A 26,051-nucleotide genomic window follows, 5' to 3' on the forward strand; every position below is an offset into this window, starting at 1 on the left:
GAATTTCTCTGGAAAAACTCCTGGATCTGCACAAATCATACACAAAAGAACAAGACACAGCTTTTGCTAGAACCAGCCCAGTAGCCTAACAGTTGGCATTAAGCAGATGAGAGTTTTGATGAAGGCAGACTTGAGAACATGTTTGCTGTTCGTAGAAAATGAACAGCTTTGACACTATCTTTCATATTTCATAAGTTTTAAATAAAAGTAACTACATTCAGTCTTGCCTTCCATGCCTTCCTTCCACAGCCTATTACTTTTCACTTAAACATGGTTCTACTGGCACCTTCAGTACATAAAAAACCCACATTACTCTGGTGGCTGTTAAGATGACCAATGAGTACCTTCTAGTACCTTCTGGCTACATAGTTGCTGCTATGATGCAACCAACCACTTATCTTGCAAGTGCTAAATGCAGAGGATATGACTCACATGCTCAGATACAGGTTGTTTATTATTCATGACCACAAGACCATGGTTTTGTGCTGTGATAAGCTCTGACTCCTGCTATTCCTATTATGCCCATGAGTTTTTGATGATGATACATGGGAACATTCAGTTATGAATGAGAACAAGTTGCCCTGTACTGCGATATTATCTGCTGTACTACTGTGCATTTTTATAGATACTGATGGATTTCCAGGAGCAACTGAGCAAACAAACCCAGAGCTGTGATCAAATTTGCTCATGCGTATGCAGCTGACCCAGTTCTAAGCCATACAAAATTGTCTGAATGTGTATTTCAATGCCTTTTGTAAAGCAAAAAGAATAGCTGCATCTTTTACAACCTTTTCATCCTACTTTCAGCCAATAATTCTCCATCCATGGTTCTTAAGGCTATTGTTGCTACAGTTCAAGCCATTTTCAAGCAAGGAGATGGACTTCATGACTTACCATCTTTTATTTTTTATAGTCTGCAAAGGAAACTAGAGACAGCAAGCAATTACACAGTTTTCATGAACTTGGCATGGGATGGCTGCCCACTGGACTACAAAGAGATGGACATGTAATGCTTTAAGATAGCATATAATAAACACAAACGACTACTCTGAAAATGCAAGACCTGACAATGGCTTGTAAATCCTGAGCTGTAAAATTTTATCACTGACAGTTCACCACTCCAGGTTTTCCAGAACCTACAAAATCATGCATAAGGCAGATCTACACTATATTTGGGGCATGAGTTGCAACTCGCACCAATCCCTGAGCTTAAGCTCTTCTCCCACCCATGTTATTTCAGTGAGTTCCAAGGCATGCCATGTCCTGTTCTACCCTGGAGGTGAGCCTAGATGCACACTTTTATGCAGCGTGACTGAGCAGGTACACTGTGCCCAGTCCCATTTCTCCTACCTACCCTTGCTGAGTTGTGACGTAGTCAATGGCAGGCATCCGAGTGTGCCACAGAACTCTTCACTGAAGAGATGGTGGGGTTTTGGAGGCTTTGGGAATTTTTGAATCACTAAGTCACAAACATTTCATATGTAGCAATATGGGTAAAAATAGCTAGATTAATTTTAATTTATTCTTTGACCTGACTCCATGAGTCAAAGATTGTTTAGTATGTCACTGAAATAAATGTCATATAGTTTGCCATCTATATTGCTGACAAAACTGGTGTTCATCCAAATATTTTCCAGAAGGCATCCAGACTTGATTAAATATACCAAGAGTTAGAGAATCCATAATTTTACCAACTATTTTACTAAAATTGGCTCACTTTCATTTTTAAAGTTTGTTTCCAGCTCACCAAGTCATTCTTATATCTTTCCTCCTAAGACTTTGATGAAGATGGTGGATAACAATAGCTTCAGTGTTACTGTTGAGTGATTTTTTTACTGTGGTAGATCAGAGAAATACATTTGTTCTCATCTTCCAGGAGTAGAACCTCATTGAAGACTCCTAGGTTTTAATTGATACATTTGTTACCAAGAAATTGCAATGAGATAAAAATCTTATTTGTGCCAACAGCTATTTATGACATTAAAAGTGTTAGTAGACATCACATCAGTTATCGTGCATTTCAAGCATTCTAAAATGAAAAATAACTTACGTATGTGTGTATATGTATATGAATGTAAATATATATGTATATGAAAAACATACTAGTTGCGTGATAAATGCAACTGATTCAAATCTGCCTGATTCTGTAGAAATTCAAACTTTCTGCTTGGCTTTACCCTTTGTAAACAGGACCATGGATTAGAAGGAAGTCCATTAGATCAGGTACCACACAGCTCTTCAGGAGCTATGAGCAGATTATGTGTTAGGATCATTTCGCCGTTGGTCCAATTAACTTTTCCCAAAGACAGCAAATGAACATTACCTAAGCAATACACACCCCATGTCAATACTTTTGCAGATTTCACTGTGTTGTCTGACTGAGGTCATAAGGTGAACATTAAAAACAAAAACTGACAAAAGTTTACACATATGTAATGAAAATCTGTTATTCCAGTTGTGTTTAACTTGCTTGAACTACTAGGTTAACACATTCAGATATAAGTAGCAAATTTTCCATGGTTATGCAATATATATATATTGCCATATAATGCAAATAGTCATGCTATCCTTGGATCAATACTTATTGATTTTTATAAGATAAATTGTATGAATACAGTCACTACTCCATGGTTAAAGCTCCTCTTTCCACAGCAAATCTGCACTATACATGTTTCCCATGTCTGCTACAAAGAGACTTTTCTGAAGTGTCCTTTTAGACTGGCTGTATATGAATTCTCACGCCCTGATGTAGTTTTTCTTGACATTTTGAAGCACTACAGCTACATGCTGAAGGAGAGGCTTCACCAGAAAGGCATCATTCTTTGAAAAATGAATGAGATCTGATGTCCCAGCTTGAGAAAGCAAGGAAGAAACAGGACCAGAAAACTGACGTCGTTATTTTATCATTCAAAAAGCTAGATATTATTGCACCTAAAACATCTTTCCCAGTACTGTTTTTAATTTGATAAAAGGAATTCTTCAAATGAAAAAAAACTGGAAGAACTAGGACATGAAGGTGGAGAATGAGATAATACAACATTTGGTCCTGTCCTAATCCAAGATTCCTCAAGTGTGAGAACACATTCTACTAAATCTCTCAGGATATGATATATCTAATTTTTTGTGAAGTGACAATTTTCTAAAACATAAAGCTTCCTTTAAGGGACTAGCTGAATCGGGCTAAGACAATGTTATTTCACTAAAATTAAAGTCAGGTGTTTGAGAGCTCTGAATGAAATTAAATTTCAACTGTTTAACTTGCAGTTACAAAATTACAATAAAAAATGTATCATTCATTATTTTTTTGAAACTTATCTTTCAAGTTGTCCTGGGTTCAGAAGTAGCAGTCATTTTTCTCCTTCTTGGTAGCTGGTGCAGTGCAGTGTTTTGACTTTCGGCTTGGGAACAGAGCTGATAACAATGATGTTTTGGTTTGGCCAAGGACTTTGTGAGCCTCATGCTTTGGAAGGGAGGAGGGGAAGCCAGGAGGAAGCAGAGACAGGACACCTGACCCAAGCTAGCCAAAGAGGTATTCCATACCACAGCACATCATGCTCGGGGTGTAACTGGGATTTAGCCGGAAGGGCTTAGAGACTGCGGGGTTGGAGGAGGTATCGGTGAGAGCTTGGTCGGGCTGGGGGGCTGAGTTATCGGTTGGCTGGTGCTGAGGTGTTGTATTCTCTTCCCTTGTTATTTCCTTTATCATTATCGGTGGTAGCAGCAGTGATTTGTGTTATACCTTAGTACTAAACTGTTCTTATCTCAACCCGTGGGAGTTGCATTCTTTTTGACTCTCCTCTCCGTCCCTCCGGGAGCAGGGGGAGGGCAAGAAGGGGGGGAAGTGAGTGAACGAATTGCCTGACTGGGTTTAAACCACGACACAAGTAATGTGGAATGTCATAAATATCAGCACAAGCAGTATCAGATTGTGCTAATTTTATGATCATCATAAAAAAATTTCCACATTGTGAAACTGAAACTAAGCAATTTATACCTCATGTACAAAATTACTTTGTGAGGACATGCCTCAACATTTCTGTGCATTCAAAGCTGACAAAGCAAACGTTTGTACTTTTGGAAAACTGTTATCTAAGGAACAGTGATTGAAAGTTTTATGAAGACAACAATATCACATACTTTATCACCAGATCATACATCGTTAAAGTCCTTCAGATTGAGATCTACAATGGCAACAAACATTAAACAACAGTTACTTTGCTTAGTATAGCTAAGAACATTGGGTTGCCTTGATAATGAATTCAGTTTTCCCAGGCTAACCTTTAAAATAAAGAACTATGGTTAACCTTCTTTCTGTAACAGTCATTTAAGCACACAGAGACCTGGAACACCAAACAGTCTTTCAAAACAGTTGTGCCCTGCAGTCACTGTCTCTCACAGACCAGCTGCTACAGCCCAGCTCTGAAGTGAGTTCCAGGGGATGCTGCAGATCTTTCATTCTTACTTGCAATCAGAGATCTCTTCTCTAGCTTCATCAGGATTACCTCAATAGAAGAATATGGCATAAAATCCTCACAGAAGTCCTCCAATGAGATATTTCCAGCTGACTGCATCTTATCTCATCTGTTAATCATCTTACACACTGACACTTTTATAAATAAATCCTAGTATTAGTTGACCATGATTTTTCAACAGAAAAAAAAGTCATAAATTAATTTCAACAAGACCAATTATGTTTTCCAGCCTTTCCATAGCACATAGACAACTGTGTTCATGATTCAAAATGGTCGTCACCAAGTGGTCCAGAGATCACCGGCAGACCATAACCCATCATAAATAGTCTATGAAAAGAGTACATAAGAAAACCAACAAAGAAAGCATGCAGACATATTCCCACACATGCAAAGAAGCAAGCAAAGAAGTACAGGGAAGAAACAAACGTAGTTCAGGAGTTGTGACTACTGTACACAAGATTTCCCAGTATAAAGGGAGTAACACCATCATTGCATATGCTTAAAATACCAAAGTCAAAATACCAATGTCAAAACAACCCATGGATAGGAAATCACTTTAGGTACCAAACCCAACAGAACACTATTAAGTCACTTGCATGTTGATTAAACCTCACTGTAACATCTAATATCCTATAGATGGTTTTGTACAGGCTTTTTTCAGTGCTGTAGGATGGACCACACTAGGTAATGCCTTCAGTCTCTTCACTATCAAATTCTTTATTAGAGGATCTGACCCAAAAGCTGGTCACTTATCTCCTATAAAACTTATTTAAAAAGGGTCCTTAAACTTTTAAAATCAAAACCAAGAAATATATTTGCTTCCACTTGCATTTTGTTTCAAAATGCCAGAATCCCCTAGAACTCCTATGAGGGATTCTGTATCAGTAATGATATACGAATATTTAAAAGGGCAAACAAAGAGTATATTTAATATTATGCAAGCTGTTGTATTTGTGTAATTGGGAAAGATTCTGGTTTGGACTTTATTGTGCTTTGCCTCCAGGCCTCCACCTGCACTGTAAGACACTGTAGGGACTGTTCTGTGGTACGGGATGTGTGTTACCCTGCCTCCTATATGAAATCTATATAACGCATGACAGTGATACAAATAATCCTTTTCTCCCTCTTGGGTCTTCGTGCTAAATAACTTGGCCAAACCTCAGAATCGCTGTGTTGGTATTCAAATGGCACTGGAAAGTGTATTACACAAAACTGCACTGCTGTGTTTCCTGAGCTGCTTTAGAATGTCAAAGGAATCTTTTTATCATTTTGAGTCTAATTGAAGTGAGACAGCTCTAAAGGTTATATCCTGACCTCCTTACCTCGTTTCCACTATTAATAGATGTGCATTCCTTAAGACAGTAATAAATGAGGCTAGTCTTGTAAAGGGAGTAGTACCTTTTAACAGCTGCACTAAAATAATAGAAGAAAACAGAAGCTGCAGACCCAAAGGGAGTGGGTTGTGCACTAAATGCTCCTCTGTTTTCTCCTGTTAGAGTAGCAGGTCTAATAAAAGATAACATAGTATTACCTCTCAGAAATCATGCTTCATTTGTATCCCCAGACCATCACATTTGTATCCCCAGACCATCACAACTTCAGACAGGTGTCAGTTAACAAGCCAGTTTAAAACTGTGAGGAATGGCTCAATATGAAAAGATAGGTATGCCTCTCAGTAACACTGTGGAGTACAGTTCCCCAGGCTGATTAAACAAATAAAAGCTTTCCTGTATTCCTTTAAAAACCAATTCTACATATACCGATACTAATTCTAGGAAAGCATTATAATTTAGGTTTTAAGTTGCACCTTTAATTCACAGGAGTTTTAGCTAGTTTCATCCTCAGGACTTCCCACTGTTCATCTGTAAGTAATAAATCTCAACCACACTACTAAATCAAACTCTTTAAAAGCCCATCTTTTCCATCTCTTTTATTCACAAACGACATGATTTACTGTAACAACTTCTGCCATCCACAAAATAGACTCCTAAACTTACCCTGTCACCTGGGCTCCCTGGTAGAAGAAGAGCCAAATATTTTGAAGGGATGATTGACTTGTCTAGATACTTAAAACAGCACATACAACCATTTTTCTGAAAGAGACATCATCTCTTCTCTGACCACACTAGGAGCCAAGATAATTTTTTTATGCTGTGGCTTAAATGCAAGGGTCTAGTACCATGTGAGAGGCCCTAGCATAACCAGTGCTGCTCCAGAAGTACAAAGATTTGCTTTAAGTCCTGTGTCATACCTGCCAGACCTACGTTAGTACCTTAGAAAAAGGTATATGATGCTACAGGGTGTCTGAAATGGCACTACATGTCTTTGTTTAGGCAACTGACTCCTGCTATAGATGTCTAACTAGAAATAGGTGAAATTAAATGAGAGAAATTTCAGTCACAGGAAAAATAGTGAACTACGTAACATTAAAAGATATTCAGGTTAACACTATAAAGATGGACAGAAAGCAATGAAAGCAAAAGGACACCTTTTTCCCATACCGCTTCTAAGCTCAAACCTGCTTTTCTCCCCAGCATTCCCTACTCTGGATGCTAAGGAAAGGGCTTGCCTTGTTTCAATCTACTTTAACCAGAATCAAAACAATCTTAGGTTAAAAACGAGGAATGCGCTTATTTTCAGAGGGGTAGAACATATTGTGTTTGTGCCCTGGAGCATTCTTGCTGTCACTAAAGTGGTTTCAAACACTTTGCATTTGCAAATTCACAAAGCCACACAAAGCATTCATGAGGCCTGGCTCTCCGCTATAATCAGAATCATGTTTATAATTACTCATAATCAACTGACTTGACGAGAATGGATAGTACATGAAACAGCATGATTGCCTCTGTACTTCCAATTGCTTTCAAGGTTTACTTTTAAACCAGAATTTTACAAAACCACAGCATTTGCATTCTGTTTTCTGCTCACTAAGAGGAAGAAACTTGGTTTGTACATTGTTTTCTTTGAGAACTTCATGGATGTGCAGTTCCTGAATGCGAGAAGTTGGGTGCAGAGTAGATTTCACTCCATACTTTGGAAATACATCTTGATTAGATTATTCTGCATCTACCGAATTTTAAAAGAGGTGTTAAAAACCACTATCAGATTTCCAAATCTGGTTCACACCCTTTGGTATGCTAAGAATTTTAATATGTCTCACATTCTACACTTTACTGTAAGAGTTTTGAATTTTGCATTCACAATCTATACTTGTTATTAAGTATGTGATTTAATAGGTATGAGCCATGTTACAACCATTTCTGCCCTGCAAAATTAATCAGACAAGTCTACTTTTGTTCATTGCAACATGAGTGTTTGAAGACCCTGGAATTATAATCCCATTTTAAAACCATGTTTGTCTGAAGATATGTTTCTTTTCTAATGTATTATAAGAATGCAGTAAATCTAATAGACAGTAAATAAAGCAGATGTGAACTTGCTTAGAAAATGTGGGATGAGGTGGGACGAGATGATGCTATCTTTCAAACTTCATGGACACTTGCCCCAGGTCAAGAAAAGAAGTTTTAAAATGCAAGTATTTAATATAAATTAGTTGGTCCTCCTTGACCCCCAGACACATTCAGCTTCAGTACAAGCCTTTCATATGCCTCCATATGCTCATTTTAAATCACCTTTGCATCTGATGAATGTTACAAACCAACTCCATTTGTACTGAAGGGGCTCCTTAAATGTGAAGATCCACATTTGAAAGTAACAAGACATGCAATCTATCCATCAAAGAATATGTCAAGGCCAGGTTAGACAGAGCCTTGGGTGACATGGTTTAGCGGGAGGTGTCACTGCCCATGGCAGAGGGGTTGGAACTTGATGATCTTAAGGTCCTTTCTAACCCTAACTATTCTATGATTTTATGTCCTTTTTGTCATGAGCAAGGGAAGTCTTATTTGAAATAACTCGTGTGATGAGAGGGTCACAGGAAGGCACACCACACCAGTTTAGCCAGGCCACATTTCCTTCCAGAATTGCATCTCCCAAGGTGAAATCGGAACAGACTGGTTTAGACCACAACTTCACCCTAGAAGCAATAACAAGTACAGACCAAATTGACATTGGCAATACACATATGGGTTGTTATCTTGTCAGCAAATAGATTCAAAGCTAGCACCAATCCATCAAATACCCTCAGGCTCCATTACCCTTTTCTTTCACTGAACTGCTGTCTACAAACAAAAGGAATCCATTCTGTTTTTCTGAGCAGATCAAAGTGTAACAGGCTATATATGGCCTGCAGCAGAGTAAAACAGCCCCGCACACTACAGCATTACTGACGTAAGGTAATTACAAGCACCAGCAGTGACACATTGACTTTTGCACCTACTGCAATATTTTAAGCCTCTTTCCACTGTGTCATCAAGTACAGAGTTCAGCCACCAGTAGCCCCAGGGTAAATGTGCCAGTGCCAGACAAAAGCACAGGGGGACAGCTCTAGACATGGACTTGCAAGCAAAGGCCTGACTCAGCACTGCCTAAGCCTCCTGGGCAAGTGACTGACAGGTTAGGGTGTGCTGAAGAAGAAGACTCAATACCAAGCAGGAGACAAAGGAGAAACAGCACATTTCAACCATAGTGAACTGTAGGCAGAAAATTTGTGGAAAATGCTCCCTTTGCTAATGGATTCTTAAAGTATATTTATTGCACATGAACTTTTAATTACTCTCTAAAATCCTTGATTTCTGAATTTAGTTTGTTTGGGTATTGCCAGTGCTTGGCTCTCTGCCATGCTATGTAAGCAGAGAGGAGGAAGTGGTTTATCCCACTTTCATATCCTCATCCTGAAATCAAAGACAAGAATTCCAAGCTCTCTACCAGGCCTTGCAAAACACAGGAGCAGGCATGTGGTTCTTGGTGAATAATCTACCACCTCAGAGAAATACAGCCAGAAAGACTTCGTCCATGGACTACTTCAAACTACTTCCTGTAGTCCTGTGGATAAACAGCACAGCCTAGGAAGACCTGCTGTGGAAAATAAGTGACGTTTTAGAAAACTCACGGTAGCAAAGAATTTTGATCTGCAACCTGTCATCAAAGCATCACGAAGCACCTGGACTGGCCTCTGCACAGTATAAACTCCATCGGGGTTGGTTCACATCTTTGCCTATTTTGTAACTCAAAGCTAACACAGTACTCACAAATACAGAACCGCTATATTCCAAAATGGAATTCTCCTTTTCCTTTCTAAAGATGCTATGGCAATCACTGAGACATGTGTCTCTCATTCCCTTCAGTATAATTTTCTGCATGAATTATGGAAACAGTTTGGTCATAGTCATGAGTATCATTCTTAAAAAATGCAACTGTTTTGCACTTCATTTCATTTTTGTAGGCATGCCCTTATACCTGGGATCTACAGATTTAACAAAACGTTATTTTGTTGATCCAGCCCTTTTTTTTCCCTCCACAACTGGCATGTCTCCTTATCTTTTGAGGCTGTAACAGAATATATAATACAGAGCTCCCTTTAACAGTCAGACCTATTAATCCTCCATTAAGCCCACTGTACAGGTTTAGCAAGATGCACAATAAAAACCTTGCTCCTTGTCTGACAATGGCAGAAGAATGCACAGCCACTGTGCATGAAGAGTGTACAATGTACTATTCTTTTGCAATTTTGCAATGATGTGGTCTCTGCCTGACCAGCATCAAGAAGAGAACTGCTGCCTTTGGAGAAGCCCAAGTATATATAAAGGGGTAGCACTTATATCAATGAGGGTGAACTAGATCTGCCTAGAAATGCCTGAAAGCTTTTAAACCACTTTAAAATGATCTGAATTTTCTTTTCTTCTTCTTTTTTTTTTTTTTTTTTTGGCATGAGCACTGTATCTAAGAGGAAGAAAGGATTTTTGGTCACATTATCAGTAAAAATAGAAGCGGTTTCTATCTAATGAGTTAGGTTCACAGATGTACATAGAGGTTGTCAGGAACTGATCCAGACCACTCCCCTGTATTTCTCATTATTCCCTACATTGTAAGGTACTGTACTATCATACCTTTGCACACATGGTAGTTTGTAACAGCACGCAGTTTGCTCATTTCCCTTCCATAAACATGGTATAACAACTACCTACAGTAGGACAAGAATGTCAAAAGAGAAAAAAAGATGTAACAAAAGCTGTGATACAATGAATGCATCTCTTTGGAATTAAAAAATTCGTTACTTGAAGAGAGAGAACATAATCTAGACTAGAATCAATCAGAAATTGCAAGCTAGTTAGTGCACCCCATGCAGAGAACCATAGTATTGTTTTATAGACTGCCTTATGAATAATAACAATATGGGAATGGTACATTCCATCTGACACACTCAACTTCAGCTTAAAAGATTACCAAGTCATTATTACAGTAAAAGTTTGTGTTAATCAAGGTAACAAAAAAGAAAGAGGATTTGTTTTAAGGGAAAAAACATCTCTCACAATGAATGCTTGGGAACATTTGAGCTTTCTGGTTTTGATCTACATGACTGGCTTTTAAAACTGACATAGCAAACAAATCTTGTCAGAAAATACTATAACACACCACCAAGCTGCAGCAAATGATTTCCCTTAGGGTTAGGTTTGGCCATGTGTCCAGAAAAGACAAAATAAAAGCACGTCCTTGCTAAAATAAACCAGTTTTTCAAAATTCAGTGTCCTTGCCATACAAAAAACTTTTATTTTTGAAGCAAGGTTTTGCTCTCTGCTTGGTTTATGTGCAGAGTATGGCTTTTGACAAACGTCAGTAAGAACAGAGCAACTTCACCAGACTCCTCAGACGTTTTATCTGGCTGTGTAACAGCCGTACATGCGATTTAAAACTGAGTAGCCCTAGGTTTATGATTAACAATTTAATGTTAAGTTACATCATGGAAGAAGCATCTTGAGTAATCTTCTTTTGTAATTTCCTGTACATGGTGTTCATTTCAATGCAAGTTTGTGCTGGTTTTGGCTGGGATAGAGTTAATTTTCTTCACAGTAACTAGTATGGGGGCTGTTGATTTGTGATGGAAACAGTGTTGATAATTCAGGGATGTTTTCGCTATCACTGAGCAGCGCTTACACAAAGTCAAGGCCTTTTCTGCTCGTTACCCCACCAGTGAAGAGGCTGGGGGTACACAAGAAACTGGGAGGGGACACAGCCAGGACAGCTGATCCCAACTCACCAAAGGGACATTTGATACCGTATGACCTCATGTGCAGTACATAGAACTGGGGGAAGCAGAAGGAGGGGGGGATGGAAGGGGCAGTCGGAGTTACAGTGTTTGTCTTCCTAAGTAACCATTACATGTGATGGAATCCTGCTTTCTTGGAGATGGCTGAACACCTGCCTGCTGATGGGCAGTAATGAATGAATTCCTTTTTGCTTTTCTTGTGTGCGCAGCTTTTGCTTTACCTATTAAACTGTCTTGATCTCAACCCAAGAGCTTCCTCACTTTTCCAATTCTCTCCCCCCACCACACCAGGGGGAGTGAGCGAGTGGCTGAGTGGTGCTCAGTTGCCAGCTTGGGTTAAACCACAACATAGCTGTAAGTCATCTATGAGTAAGTCCTGATGAATTAGAGGAAGCTGTAAGCAATATACAGGGAAGCCTGACAACAATGAGTGTTTGTGATTAGTTAATAACTTGGTATTAACCTTAAGTTTTGAGTTTCCAACTGCTAAATGTAATCATTAGAAACCTCCAGACTCATGTAATCTCTTACATTCCCAAGAAACAGAATGGGCCTTTCAACCAATTTTCCAAACTGCTGTATTTCTTTGTTAGTGCTTCCTGCAGAAAATTACTATGGATGCATTCATAGCTTTTGATGGCAGAACAATGAACTTCTGACAAAGCTGGAGTTGTGCATGGTCACGATCATGATCACGTTCACTTTATCTGTGTGAATGACCTCACTAGATTCTTACCTTTTATGACTTCTTATTTTCACTCAACTGGGACTACTTTTACCTTATATACATAAGGTCAATAATGCATTTGAATTATTGAGGATTTCATTGAAATTGGTAGTTTGCAGAAACATTCATAATACTGTAGCTACTTCCTAAGTACACCTGCAACAGTCTACACCCAGTGGAATTGAATGTTAGGGAACAGCAAAAATAGAGGTAAAAAAAAAAAAAAAAGAAAAACAAGATTGCAGTTGTGTCAGAGGCTTTCGGGGGGCCTTGGATGAACTGAGGGTGAATGAACCCTGCTTAGGGCTACAATAACAAGACACAAATATTTGCCATCAGAAAAGAAACCCAGTAAATGTACCGCTCAGTAAATATGGGCATCACTAATAAAAGTGCAAAGCTTTACATTCACCTCTTTTGAACAAAACAAAAAAAAAAAAAAAGAAAAATTCTCAAATCCCATTGTAAGTGTGGAGGACACAGTCCTGAAGCTTCTCTCTACTTATAGGCTTGCAAATTTTTTTTGCTGTTAGGTTTTGGACACTCTTTGAATCACAAGTCTGATAGGAGTAGGAACTTCCTTTAGCTCTTCATACAAAAGGTGATTTACACATTAACAGTATCAGCAATGCATTGTACACCTACTATATATTATATATGAAACTTTAAGTTGTGGCAGAGAAAACAGATTTTCTATTTAAAACCTGCAGGCAGACTTCAAATATTACTGCAGTTTCTTAGTAGAAGTAGGAATAGCTAGTCGGTTTCAGCTGTTGTGCCCTCTTAATCCACAAAGTGCTTAATTCAAACATCGCTCTTCACACCAAATCTATCAGGCCCCAGAGATTCCCTTGGCGTTAGGAATTCTGGCTCAGTAAAGCAATCAAACAGAATGGAAGAACTCGGTCACCAATCAATTTGTTCTCTTGCAAGCTCAAAGCATCCTTAAGTTTGCTGAATTTGACTATGTGAGTGACCTTTGGTGTACAGAGGAAATTCTCAGAGGGCATGGAGCTGCCAGAGTAGCTTCTTTCACTATCTCCTCGAATTGGCCTCTTATTACAAGAGGCACAGAGCGGAGAAGGCAATGTGCACTCTGTTGGTTCAGATCCCAGGGGCCAAGGCTATTACCATGTGTGCTAGTGACCAGCCTGACATGGAAATGGCTGCAGCTCTGCAGCCAGAGTGGAGCTTTCTACCAGCCTCAACCAGATTGTGGATTACCCTGCTGCAACATTTGGCAAATAGCCAAATAGCCAGTTCTCCTTTATACTCAGTTGATATTAATCATAGTAGGCGGGATTGTCAGGAATGATTTATGGCTCACCTGTACAGCCAGAGTACAGTGATAGAAATCTGCAGATGAAAAGTGTGGCATTGCTGTTTTTTTTTTTTCCAGGAAGCAACTGATTCTCTGTGTGTGGTTCTATCTTTCCATTACATAATTACCTGAAAAGTATGTTTTATGGCTGAAGTTGCCACCTGCAGCTACACACAGTATTTCACAAAACCCAAATTCTGATCTGACAATTTATCCTGTTCACTGACCTATGTCTTTCCATACCATTTCCCTTAAAGGCTTTATGTGGTTGAGATCTTATGGTATGTCTATTTCTACATAATAGTGTATGTAGTGGAACCACAAGCGAATACAGCAGGATATTCCACACAGGCAAACACAGAACATGTATGCACATATATGAAGACTGACAGAGCCAGGCATATAGGATAAACCCCAAGAATCACATCCAGGAATTAGTGATTGTATCAGTATCAAGGGATCATGCAGCCAGGCTTTGTGGTGGAGGAAAACTATATGACCTCATTCAGTGTTCTTTCAAGTTGCCTGTTCACTATGGAAGGGATGGAAGATGGTCATCCTAAACCCTTACAGAATTAGATAAAAAACTTGCATATCAGGGAATGTATAAACTATCTTCTTGTCAGTCTGACATTCCTGTTCCCAGTGGATACCAAATACCATAGTTTACAGGAGTAGGACTATACTTCACTATTCTGCTCCTGGGCCCAAAGTAATTCCTTCTTTTGCATAAAAATGGTCTTTGTGAGTCTGAAGGATTATACTTTAGTATCAATAATTAAGCAAGTGAGGAGCTAGGTAAAGTTACTAAAGCTACAAGACATATGTGTGTTCTATATATCTCCAGTGCAACTAAGATATTTAATTAGCTTTATCCAGATTAATAACACTGAGAAAAAATAAGGCTGATAAGAGATCCCCACACAGCCACACGTGTTTTCTGACCTATTACTGCAAAAGTTCCTTTCCTCATTATTCTGAAGTAGCTTCTTTCCAGGTAACATTTCTGCGTGGGATCACAAAGTACAAAATGTGTAAGGAACTTATATGCTGCTTTATAGAGAAACACTTGGGAAAATCTGGATTTGGAATGTAATTTCAAATTAATAGAGTCAACTTGCTGTGTTCATTCTGGGTTTGTGAGCACTGCCTTAGGTTTGGCTAATGTGGTTTTGCATTTTAATATGGAACAGAATAATAATAACAGCTCTGCCTGAGAGAGAGTTAAGACTTAACCAGGAATTCATAAAGAAATTCCCCACGGTGTAATGTGGAGTCACCTGGGCTTAGTGCAGACAAAATCCTAAATTCTGAAAATTTCTGAAAAGTACCTTAATTTTGCAATGTCAAATTTAAGACATCTTGAAAAGACTGGGTTTCCAAAAGACAGATGTTGCATAGTTTTCATGGCATAAGTGCTGCTAAAAACAATCAGCCAGTAAATCCTTGAAAATGGTGTTTCACTCTAAATTAAATTCTGCATAAGATACCTTTATTAGTGGCTGGAAGCTTCTATATCTAGAGGAAACTCTCTTCCTTGTGTCCACTGAGTAGAAAGAACTTTTCATAAGGCTGCCTTAGAATCATGATATAGCAACACATATAGCAGATGTCATTAGACCTATACAAAGAAGGATAATGTTATTCCCCTAGTTAATTTATATCTGCTTTCTACTGTACTGCACCCAGCTACTCTGTGATCGTACCTAGTCCTAAAAAGGTATGTGGTTTATTGGAGGGTGGGGAAAGGCAGAGCAGGTTGAGGGGTGCAAGAGACCATTAATGACTTTCTGAGATAAACTGTATTTACATTTACCCAGTGTCTGGCGTGCAATGACCTTGGATCCTGACTGTTCTCTCAGTAACTGTCAGGTCTGGCAGCAAAAAAAACTCAGGTAACTGCACTCTCTGCTGCAGCATGCTAGAGAGCAAAGGAGAGGACAGTCTTTTAGGGTGATAATGTACCAGATTATGCATTCCTTTTTCTCTGTGTATTTCTTTTCCTATCTCTTACTCCTTGCACAGAACTGCAGAACTGCTTAGGAACGCATTGCCATCCACAGTTCCCTCATTGCCCATGTGTCACGCCTCTCTTCAGATTTTAAAGGCTTATGGAGACATGAAGTTTCATGTCCCATGCTCCTTCTACTGACACCCTCCACTACCTCCTCTCCCTCAGAAAGATTTTTTTTTTTCCAATGAGGTATACATTTATAAACATCAGTTGTACAAAACTACTTGATCTGCTCCTTTCTACCATGCTGGTTTTTATGTGCAATAGCCAGGTTGCATGAACATCGTATATCCTACATGTCCAAAAGAAAGAATCTACACTTAGGTATCCTGGATATAATGACACAACATGTAATTCCTGCCCCCTAATAACAGACATTACTTTATCATAGGAAATAGCCTTGACATTCAAGACTTTGAATATCTCTAACTAATATCACTAACTCCAAGATAACAGAAATTGGCATTCACCTATACACCTTGGATGTGTAAGACTACAAAAGGGATGGTGGTTCCCAAATATACATGAAGGGCATCCAGAAAGAACAGAAACTGGGTGAAGGCCAGTCATTTCAGGAAAACCAATGTTCTAGCATTACAAGTGCTCACCTCAAGAGTGAAGCAGCAAGATGTGGTTTGTGGATAAACCTGTAATTAGAAGTGCACTTGACTGAGGGCTTCGCAGGAACATCACATACAAAATAAACAAAAAGTAGTTCCAGTAATCATAATGGCAAGAATATGAACTTTGTGCAAACCATTAAGTGGATACCAATAAGCTGAGAGCACTCCACTGAAACAGGAACTGAAAAAGAATGCAGAGATTCTCTGCCTCTTGGCTTAAGGTTTAAACTATTTCGTTTAGCAACTGTACAATGATACCTGTGTGGATAACGTGGTTAAAAGTAGCCCATTAAACCCCGAGCTTCATGCCAAAAAGAATCTCTGAATCACCCTTATCATCATTTTTGAACTCTCTAAACTTTGGCTATCTTGTGCATTTATGAATATCAAAATCTTCAACACATTTCAGCATCTTATTGCAGAAAAAGGTCTAAATTTTCTTTCATGCTAATGTATAAAGCAAATATATCTGGCCCTTCTATGACCATGCAGGGAAACAGCCACTATTTTATAGCATACGGCCAATGTCCCAGCTCTCCCTGTCTGCCTATCACCTCAGGAAGAATGTGAAGAGGGGTTCTGGGTTCCAGCCCTTTCCTTTGCATTTCTGAACACTTGGGCAAGCATTAAGCATATCCTCATATACCTGCTAGGGATCCAGCTGCAGCCAAGTATCAAAGCCCTTTTTTCCTAATGCAACATTGGAAAAAAGAGTCTTCCCTTCACCTTTCTCCATCCCTTTCTTCTCCCCATGATTGTCCACTCTTTTGACGGTACCACTGAAATTGATTGCACAAGAGTCACCTGAATGCCAGTCACCCACACACTCTGAGACACAGGATCTTCTTCAGTCACTCTATGATTTGCAGGTAAGGAAAAGCGAACAGGATTAAAATGAACTGAACTGAACTGCCCCATATATACAGGCATTGCTAAACAGCAAAGTCCTTGTTTATGCTACACCTTATTTTACCTTCAACCCACAGTGACTTCATCACATCTAATTTTTAAAGTCTGAGTATGAATTCTTACAAACCAGATGTATTTCATTTACTCAAATTGTATATCTTTCCTTAAGTAAGCGGCCTTGCTGAATCTGCTAGGGCTAGGACAATGCCTGTAACTGTGCATCAAGATAAAGACCCTAAGAACGGGCCAGTTATTCCCATAGAACATGGACAGGAGATCACTACACATACCCAGGAAGCCTACACTGCCCCAGAACCAAAAGCAATATAACCGCATCAGCCCAAGATGGCATTTGAGCTAAAGGCCCAACCCATCACAGAGCAGAGAAGTGACGAAGTAAGACATGGCATATTTTACAGAAAACCAGGCTAGTAAGAAAAGAATGCCTTAAAAAATAATCACTCTTATGGCATGACACTTTCCTTATATGCACACACCCAGTCCAGTTCTAGTATCTACCCAATTTCAGTCAATGGATATCCCAACTGTGGGGAAAATTTTGGTCACGGAGCAGACACTATTAGATCCTCAGAAGATGCAAACATGAAACTGGATCTTCCTCGGCTCTTCTACTCACAGAACTATTTGTAATTCAACAGACATAAACTAGACAAGGTGTCCTGGCAGATCCACCAAAGTGCTCACTTACCTTCCTGGCAGCCTTCTAGTTGCTCTGTTCTCCAGGCGTGTGATAGAGCAACTACTGAAGACATTAAGTTTATCAAACATACCAATACCAGACAAAAAATCCCCATGCTGCAGAATTTCTCAGAGTTGCACCAATTTGTGCCACAGGCTTTTTCACTTTCATTACTCCATGGTCCAACCAAAAAGTAGGTATGAATCCATATCATTCTCGCTATCCAGTGAGCAGTGCTCTTTGCTTTTAATTCCCAGCAGGATCAATTATCAATGAATAATTAACAAGAGTGCTTGAAAGCTCAGAAATACAGCCTAAGAACCAGAATGTTTTCAGATGAATGCATATGCTTTATTAATCAATTTTACACTGGCCAAACCCAAACTATTTCTTCGTTCTCTTTCTAATTGCCCAGATTAATAAGAAAATACAAATGCCCTTGCCAAACAATTCAGAAAGCCAATCATGCCACTGAGGCTACAGCTTTTTTACATCACAGGTCAACTTCTGCTTAAGAAACAAAAAAGTCACATATTTTCCACAAAACAAACCCAAAATTTAAAAATAACCTGGCTTTTAACAATGGATTTTGTCAAGTTTTTCCACTCTATTTTCTGTTCTTGGGAGCCACAATACATAACAGTACAAGTGACAGAACAGATGATAGGACAGATTGTCATGTCATCCTTCAAAGAGCCAAAATAGACTCAGAGGTGGAAATGAAGGATACTTCCTCTAGTTAGACATACTGTTTTCCTATATATGACCTACTTGCTAGGGTAGGTCCTTGCAACTGACTTGCTACCAGTAGCATGGTCCATGACCTAATGAGTAGTCTCAAAATAAGACCCTGCAGTAGTGCTTGTTTTCTGTACTAGGTAGGAAAAGTGCATGTCACTGCACTGCTGCAAGTTCAAATCCCTTCTGATAGAACTGAATCTTGATGCTCTGTAGGCCCTGCTGGTAATTGTAGTATCAGGGCTGGCAGGCCTTCATCCCTGAAGCTGGGAGTCTGACTGTGTGTTGAAGATTCACTGACAGCTTCAAAATCCCTCTGGCCTTGTGTCTCAGAAGTCGTATTTAGGGAAATTGGGAATAACTGAAATTTATGTCAACAACTTGTGACAATTTCTCTTTGCAACTCTAGTTGTTGCCATCTAAACTGGCAGGACACTTCTTTCAGATTTCTCAGCACAGGAAAGACATGAACCTGTTGGAATGGGTCCAGAGGAGGGCCACAAAAATGATCAGAGGGATGAAATACCTCTCCTATGAGGGAAGGCTGAGACAGTTGGGGTTTTCAGCCTGGAGAAGATAAGGTTTTAGGGAGACCTGACTGTAGCCTTTCAGTACTTGAAGGGGGCTTATAAGAAAGATGGGGACAGGCTTTTTAGTAGAGCCTGTTGCGATGAGAGGTAATGGGTTTACACTAAAAGAGGGGCAATTTAGACTAGATGCAAGGAAAATATTTTTTTACAATGAGGGTGGTGAAATACTGGAACAGGTTGCCCAGAGAGGCAGTAGATGCCCCATCCCTAGAAATACTTAAAAGTAAGGTTGGACAGGGCTCTAAGCAAACTCATCTAGCTGAAGATATCCTGCTTATTGCAGGGGACAAGGTTGGACTAGACAACCATCAAGGGTCCCTATCAATCCAAACCATTCTACAGTTCTGTGATTATTTTGCTGTTTCAGTATTCATGGCCAGATTTAATTCTTTAGTTTCCCCTGTATCTTCCATGTGCTGACTAGTGGCTATGTACAGTCACAACTAACTAAAATGGTGCATACTTGTGTTGAGAGACACAAGTATCCATGGATCTGTTTTAGTGCTAGTCACATCATAAACATTGTTCTGCACTTTCAGAATATGGAAATACTGTCAAGAATTCTTTTCAGAAGTTATCAAGAAGTTTTCAAAACTCAAGTTGGTGAGACATTTGGAAATATTTCTAAACTGTATATATCAGTCAAATGGTAACACCTGTGGTTGGAGGTCTATTAGATGAGGAACAGAGAAATTAAAGGTGTTGTTCTTCACAGTAGATCATAATTGAAGGGGCAAAAAAATTCATAAATTTATTACTACATTTACAGAAACCTTAAAAGAAATCCAGACTTATAGTTTCTAAAGTATATAGAAATACAAATATAATATTCAAAAGTTCACTGAATGATTAATATACCTTTAAAACATATCATAGACAAAAAAAGTAATATTGAGAGTTACAATTTTAATGGCTCAACCAAAATATTACATACTTATGAATATGTATATTAGCTCTTTATGAACTGTTGAAAGTTTACTTTAGTGCACCTGCTTCAGAGCTGGTAGCCAAATAACACCAATTACACCAGCTGGCCTGTACCTTCCTCATATTTCAAACCATCTGAATTTTCCTGGAATATTTCAAACTACGATTCTTCAAAAACTCTGGTGTTTCTTGAAAGTTCTAGCAGAGTAGCAATCAATACCTAGAAACAATGATGAAGCTTTGACAATGATTGATTTCATTAAGGACTTTTTAAAAAACGTTTTATTTTAGCTGATAAATAGGAGAAAGAACAAAGCAATTAAAAGAGACGAGAAGATTAAACAGCATGAAGAAATACTATATATAGTTAATTTTCCTTTTATGGATGGTAGCCTATTACCAGGTCTGGAAAAGGATGTTTACATGAGGCTCAAACATTCAACATGTAATTACAGTAACATATTAAAACACAGCTTCAAAACTCAAAAAATTGCCAGTGTTGCTATTTCAAACATATATGTATCCATCTTTGCACGCACATCATAATCTGAGATATCAGAAGGCACTGTTTTTTCTGTAATTTTACAGACTGGCTTATTTTAGCCAAAGCTGTTTGGTACTGTGAGCAGTATTTGTGAAGAGACAGAAACAAAGTCATAGTTCATATCCTTACTTACTTGTTCTAACCTGTCAAGATAAATGGGGGGTGGGAAGGAGCAAGCATGACAGCTCCAGTTTGTTCTCCAGAGTTCTTTTACATTTGAACTGATGTATTTAAGAAGAAGGAGCTGTATGAAGGCCATTATGAGTGATGCTGGATAAACAGAAACTGTCCATCAGAGCAGAGTTAACAAAAGTTTTTTTTTTGTTAGAACCACTACATATCCAAAATTCTGCTGTCGTTTAACTCCTACTATTTCTGAGTCCCAAAGCAATGGGGGATGCAGGTAGGCTTGTTAAAACTAAGAATGGATTCCCTCTGCATGACTGTTATATTTTATGATTTGGCATTTCCACAATCTAACTAGTATTTCTGCTTAGGCTAAAATATTTCACTGTTATGACAACCTGCCAGTGAAATCCCTTCTCTCTCATGTAGTTTCCAAGCCAGTATCTACCCAGACAAAACTCGGCCAGTCTTACGTAGATTTGTGTAGAATGCACACAATGTGATTCACGTTGATGATTACCTCAGTGTTTAGAATAATATTTTTATAACAGCCCATAAAGATGATGTAAACCTTCAGCAAAAGGTTACAGTATGCCCTCTGACATTTTATTCAGCTGTTGCTCTGTTCACAACTTTCACTGAATGATGGACAGTGGTTTAGGTGTGGACTTGCCAAAACCTCGTAGTAAAGAACTAAAACCTCCCACTACTCTGTAATGTTTTGTTGTATTACAGCTTAAACCATAGTAAAGCCTTCTAAGAAAGGCTCTGAAAACCCCCAATATCTACATCATTGTGGTTCTGGTATTTCTTGGGACAAAGAAGCAGCCACAAGGCCAGTATAACGTTTGCCAAAGATGTGGACAACAGGAGTTCCACCTGCCTTAACACCAAATGACAGGGAATAGGAATGTAAGCTGGAGCTGGCCACAGCCTGCTGCAGGCTCCGAGCAGAGGCAGAGAATACTCAGAGATGGAATGCCACTATCTGAAACCTGTTCCTCTCCTACGTGGCCATAAAGAGCTGCAGTAACCAGTCATAACCCTAAGACAATGGAGAGTAAAATATAAAAGCATCTATTTGTGACAATAGAGGGTAAAATATTAAACCATCTCAATAAACTGTACCATAATGAACCATCGTCTTCCAGGCCTATCTGGAAAGACCAGAGACCTGCTCATTGCCACCTCCCATACGATCTCCTTTGTCACTGCAGTTCAGTTAGCAGAACTGAGTGCACAAACACTCCTTATCCACCACAGCACAAAGACCTACACTCTGTTAACTGTGACACCTAATGCTTTGAGGCACGCTTTGAAAACAGGTGTTAGGACTTTGGGAAAGTGCAGGCAGTCTAGCTCTATCCTGTATGTTTAGTGGGTACTGAAGTGGACAAATAAACATCACAGAACAGATTTTGCATCACTTTTCTGCAGAACAAAAACCTCTCCCAGTCTTATTATCCTTTAAGAACCCAGACATATAGTGGAAGACATGAGTCATCTGGAGCTACTATAGTCAGAGTAACGTAATTGCAGCTCATATACAATAGTGCAGCAATGAAAAGACTCACGATCATAAATATTTTTGTGACTACAGTGTCTTCTGTGAATGGGGAGCAATGCAATCACAGTCCTGACATCATGACTGGTATCAGTCTGCCTTATGACTGGATCAAGAGATATTGTCATAAAAGTTACACAACTGTCAGCCAACAATTATTCTTAGCAGCAAATTTAATAAAATGCTTTGGCATCCATTCCTGGAAGCCTAGAACTTACACAGCTTCTCCTCACCTATTCCATGTGCACTTTGAATGGCAATATCATACCCTCCACCTCTGCTTATAGTTTCAACACCTGCAATTTTTCACAAAAAAAAAGTTGCATCTTAAAAGCATAAACAAATTTGTTTGCAAAAATCAGTAAAGACAATGAAACAAAGCTGGTGAAAACAGAGCCAGTATGCTGTAGACCATTAGCTTTCCAAACTACTGTCTAACTAATTTCAGGCTGAAACAGAACGATCGTACTTTAAAAAGCAGATGACTTACTAAATACTAGTTTTTTCTGAATTAAACATGCTGGTTTAGTATCTAAGGCATAGTTTTAATGTAACAAAAATATCCTAGACCCAGTAACTATAGGGCACTGAAGGAACAGGAAATCCTTCATTTGCTAGACTGGGAAAGTAAGTGAATGGGACTATCTTCAGCCTAGTAAAAAGTTTCCTCCCTAGTAGCATTGAGAATTTTCCTTATGCTGTGCCCAGTCTGAGATTAAACACAGGAGTTCAATTTCCAAAAGTGTCAGTCAAGACCTTCTCACACAACCTAAATTCATTTTGAAATGCTAAGTGAAATACATGAAATAGAAGCAAGTCATTCAGTGTTCACAAAACACAGTTGATTTAAAGCAAACAATATAACCTGCTGTATGGGTTGACTTTTATCTCATGTGGGCTTCGTTAGCAAAAGCTAAAAATGTTAGCCAATACAAGATTTGAGGCTGTCTTCTGAACAGATACAGATGATAACCTTGTGAGCTCAGCTGTCTGCTCCAACTGCCTTGGTGTAGTGTGTTTCCAGTAAAAATTACAGGAATTTAGACAGTTTGTACTAATTGAAATTGCCCAACTACACACTTTGCATGCAAATGTTGTGGAAGCACTGTGGAAGCTTCCTCATTGGGGCTCTAAATATGAGTTACCAGAACTCTGAATAAACTCTTTCCAAACAAAATAGGGAATATATCCTAGGGAATAACTAGCAATCTTCCTTTGTCATTGGTACCACACCTGGAAAGGTAATTCTTTTTCAGGACTTATTCCAAATCTTAAAATTTACCCAAATTGTTAACACTTTTTCTTTTTACTTCCTTAATAAGAGGCTTACAATACCAACTGTTATTTATCGTAAAGGCCCAGCTCTTGGAATCCTGAGATTATCATCCCACATTCCTTTTACAAAGTTAAAGCAGAGGGTATGCTGGTGTTTGACAGTACTCAAAAGGGATAATTTATGTGCTGAAGGCATTCTATCCACGGCAACGTGGAGTTACACACAGGCTAATTCACCCTGCTGCACAATTCAGCGTATCAATACAGCATGTACTGGTACAATATGCATGTATAGAGCAGCACTGATACAGGTAAATTTCAGGCCTTCATGACTCCACAGGAAAGCACATGAAATAGAAATCACCAAAAGAAGAAAGCAGATTCAGTGAACACCACTTTTGTTCTGGCTTTCATGATCTGGGGGCTAGATTCATTAGTTCTAAACAGGATGCCTGACTCGGCCTTTCAAACAGGAGAGCATTTTGACAGCAAGGCCAGCCTGCCTCTACCTGCAATAGTGCCAGCTCCTGCTGTCTTTGGACCATGTACCACTTCTTCTTTAGCCTAGAGGAGCTATGTTGGAAGAAACTCTCCACAACCAACTTTAAATGTCGCTGCTGGGTGACATGAAGCACTAGCAACTGCACAGTGCCTGGTCTCCACAGTTCTCAGTACTCCTCCTGAACCCATAAACAGGAAGATCCAGGATGGAAAATCAAGTCCAAGACACTGAGTAAACAGAGAATTCCTGTAATACCAGGCTACTGGGCCATTTCCCAAACTTTAACTAAGCATTTCAGCAATATGCTCTACAACCCTTTTAAATACCAAATGGTGCCAGATTACTTATGACTTCCCACTACTCTTCTCTTTCAAGAGTTCTGTTACTGTATTATTGAGAGAGAGGTCAAATGCCCTGAGGACAGAGTAAGTGGGAACCATCCTGGTAGGAATACAGGCTTAATGTTGCTTTTTAGCTATGATTCAGCATGAAAACTCTTTGCGGGGAAACAGAGGTGAACAGCACGGCATAATTTACTCAGCAGACAGAAACGTTAAAACATAAAAAGTACACACACTCCACAGAAACACACAGACCCTTATCCTGCGAACGGATCCACCACTTCATTATGCATGTGCTTACACAGGTCGTGGGTGTCCCTGCTGGTCATACCGAAGGGGGTCAGGGCACCTCCCCCCTGCGGGGATGCTCGATCCCGGCCCCGCCAGCGCAGCCGCTCCCCTCTTTAGGCCCCGCAGGATTTCCTGCCTCAGCAGCCCCTCAATTCCTGGAAACGGTTTCTCCCGAGGGCAGGAAGAGCGGCGCGCCGCCGCCCGAGGGGGCGAGAAGCCCCGGGCAGGGAGGGAACACGGCAGGGGCCGCAGGAGCCGTCGCACCTCACCCGAGCAGCACTCCTTCCCCCACCCTTTTCCCGCCGCCTCCGCCGCGCGCGGCTGTAACGGCTGTAACGGCACCGCGTGCTCGAGCGCGCTCACGTGACAGCCCGGCGCAACCCGCCCCGGGGGGCTGGTTGGCTGCTCGAGGTGAGCCGGCCTCTCTCGCTCCCCGCCGGCCGGGCGGGGCGGGCCGGGGCAGGGCAAGACAGCACAAGAGAGGACAGGGCAGGGCGGGCCGGGCCAGGCCGGTCGGCTGTACAGTGCAGTGCAGTGCTGTATAGTAGAGCACAGCACCGCACCGCACCGCACCGCTGAGGAGGCGAGCTGTGCTGGGCAGAGCGCCGCGCGCGGCGGCTGGCACTTCTACCCTTGTTCTCAGCAGGTCCCGCTCCGCGCTCAGGTGAGACTCGCGGTCCCGGCGGAGCAAAGAGGAAGAGCGCTGCCAGGCGCTGCCCGAGTCTCCTGGGGTGCTTGCCGTGCCGAACGCGGGTGACCCAGCGTGTTCGGGGCGGGGCCGGCCGGGGTGGCAAGCTCCGCTGGATCCGAGCAACGCGGGAAGCTGCCGGCGCGGGAGTCGCTGACAGCTGCCGTGGAGAAAGGAGCCCGGCGGGAGGCCGAGCTACTGCGGGGTTCGTGACAGCGCTGCCCAGAGGGCTGGGGTGAGCCGGCTGCCGCCACCCCTCTGAGAGGGCAGGTCTTGACAGGAGCCCCGGCTGCTCCAGAGCGCTAAGCGGGGCTGCGTCCTGCCTCTGGGCGGGACCCGGCACCTGCCTGGCCTGACCTGGTGTCCCGCACCCTTCCCCGGTAAGACTAAGAATGCTGACCGTTCCCTTGGGTGTGCAGGCGGTCCTGCTGCAACGCTATCGAGTTGTTAAATACCGTTAGATGTATTTATTCTGTCGTTGAAGACGTTGTAAGTAGTGTGCTGCGGTATTTATCGCTACAGCTGATACGACTT

General features: G+C 40.5%; 1 protein-coding gene and 1 long non-coding RNA gene across 5 annotated transcripts in view; one reads left to right on the forward strand and one right to left on the reverse strand.

Moving 5' to 3' along the window:
• Positions 1–373: 373 nt before the first annotated feature.
• Positions 374–25,085, reverse strand: LOC134171588 (uncharacterized). The gene is made up of 3 exons (XR_009967672.1): positions 24,840–25,085; positions 4,138–4,181; positions 374–1,899 (listed from the first exon to the last, which is right to left on the reverse strand). It is a non-coding gene; the product is annotated as an uncharacterized LOC134171588 (long non-coding RNA).
• A 332-nt stretch (positions 25,086–25,417) lies between these two features.
• The window catches only part of RHOBTB1 (Rho related BTB domain containing 1), a 54,223-nt gene continuing 53,589 nt past the window's right edge, over positions 25,418–26,051 (forward strand). For 2 of the 4 annotated variants that reach the window (XM_062634008.1, XM_062634014.1), the window contains exon 1: positions 25,618–25,897. The gene's annotated coding sequence lies outside the window, so the exon portion shown is untranslated. Of the gene's footprint in view, positions 25,494–25,616; positions 25,898–26,051 lie in introns of those variants that run through there. The other 2 variants (XM_062634009.1, XM_062634010.1) reach the window with 2 other exon arrangements.

Source organism: Pezoporus occidentalis, unplaced genomic scaffold (genome assembly GCF_034315485.1).
Source record: "Pezoporus occidentalis ecotype Australia unplaced genomic scaffold, CSIRO_AGI_Poc_V1 ctg41, whole genome shotgun sequence".
Taxonomy (NCBI): domain Eukaryota; kingdom Metazoa; phylum Chordata; class Aves; order Psittaciformes; family Psittacidae; genus Pezoporus; species Pezoporus occidentalis.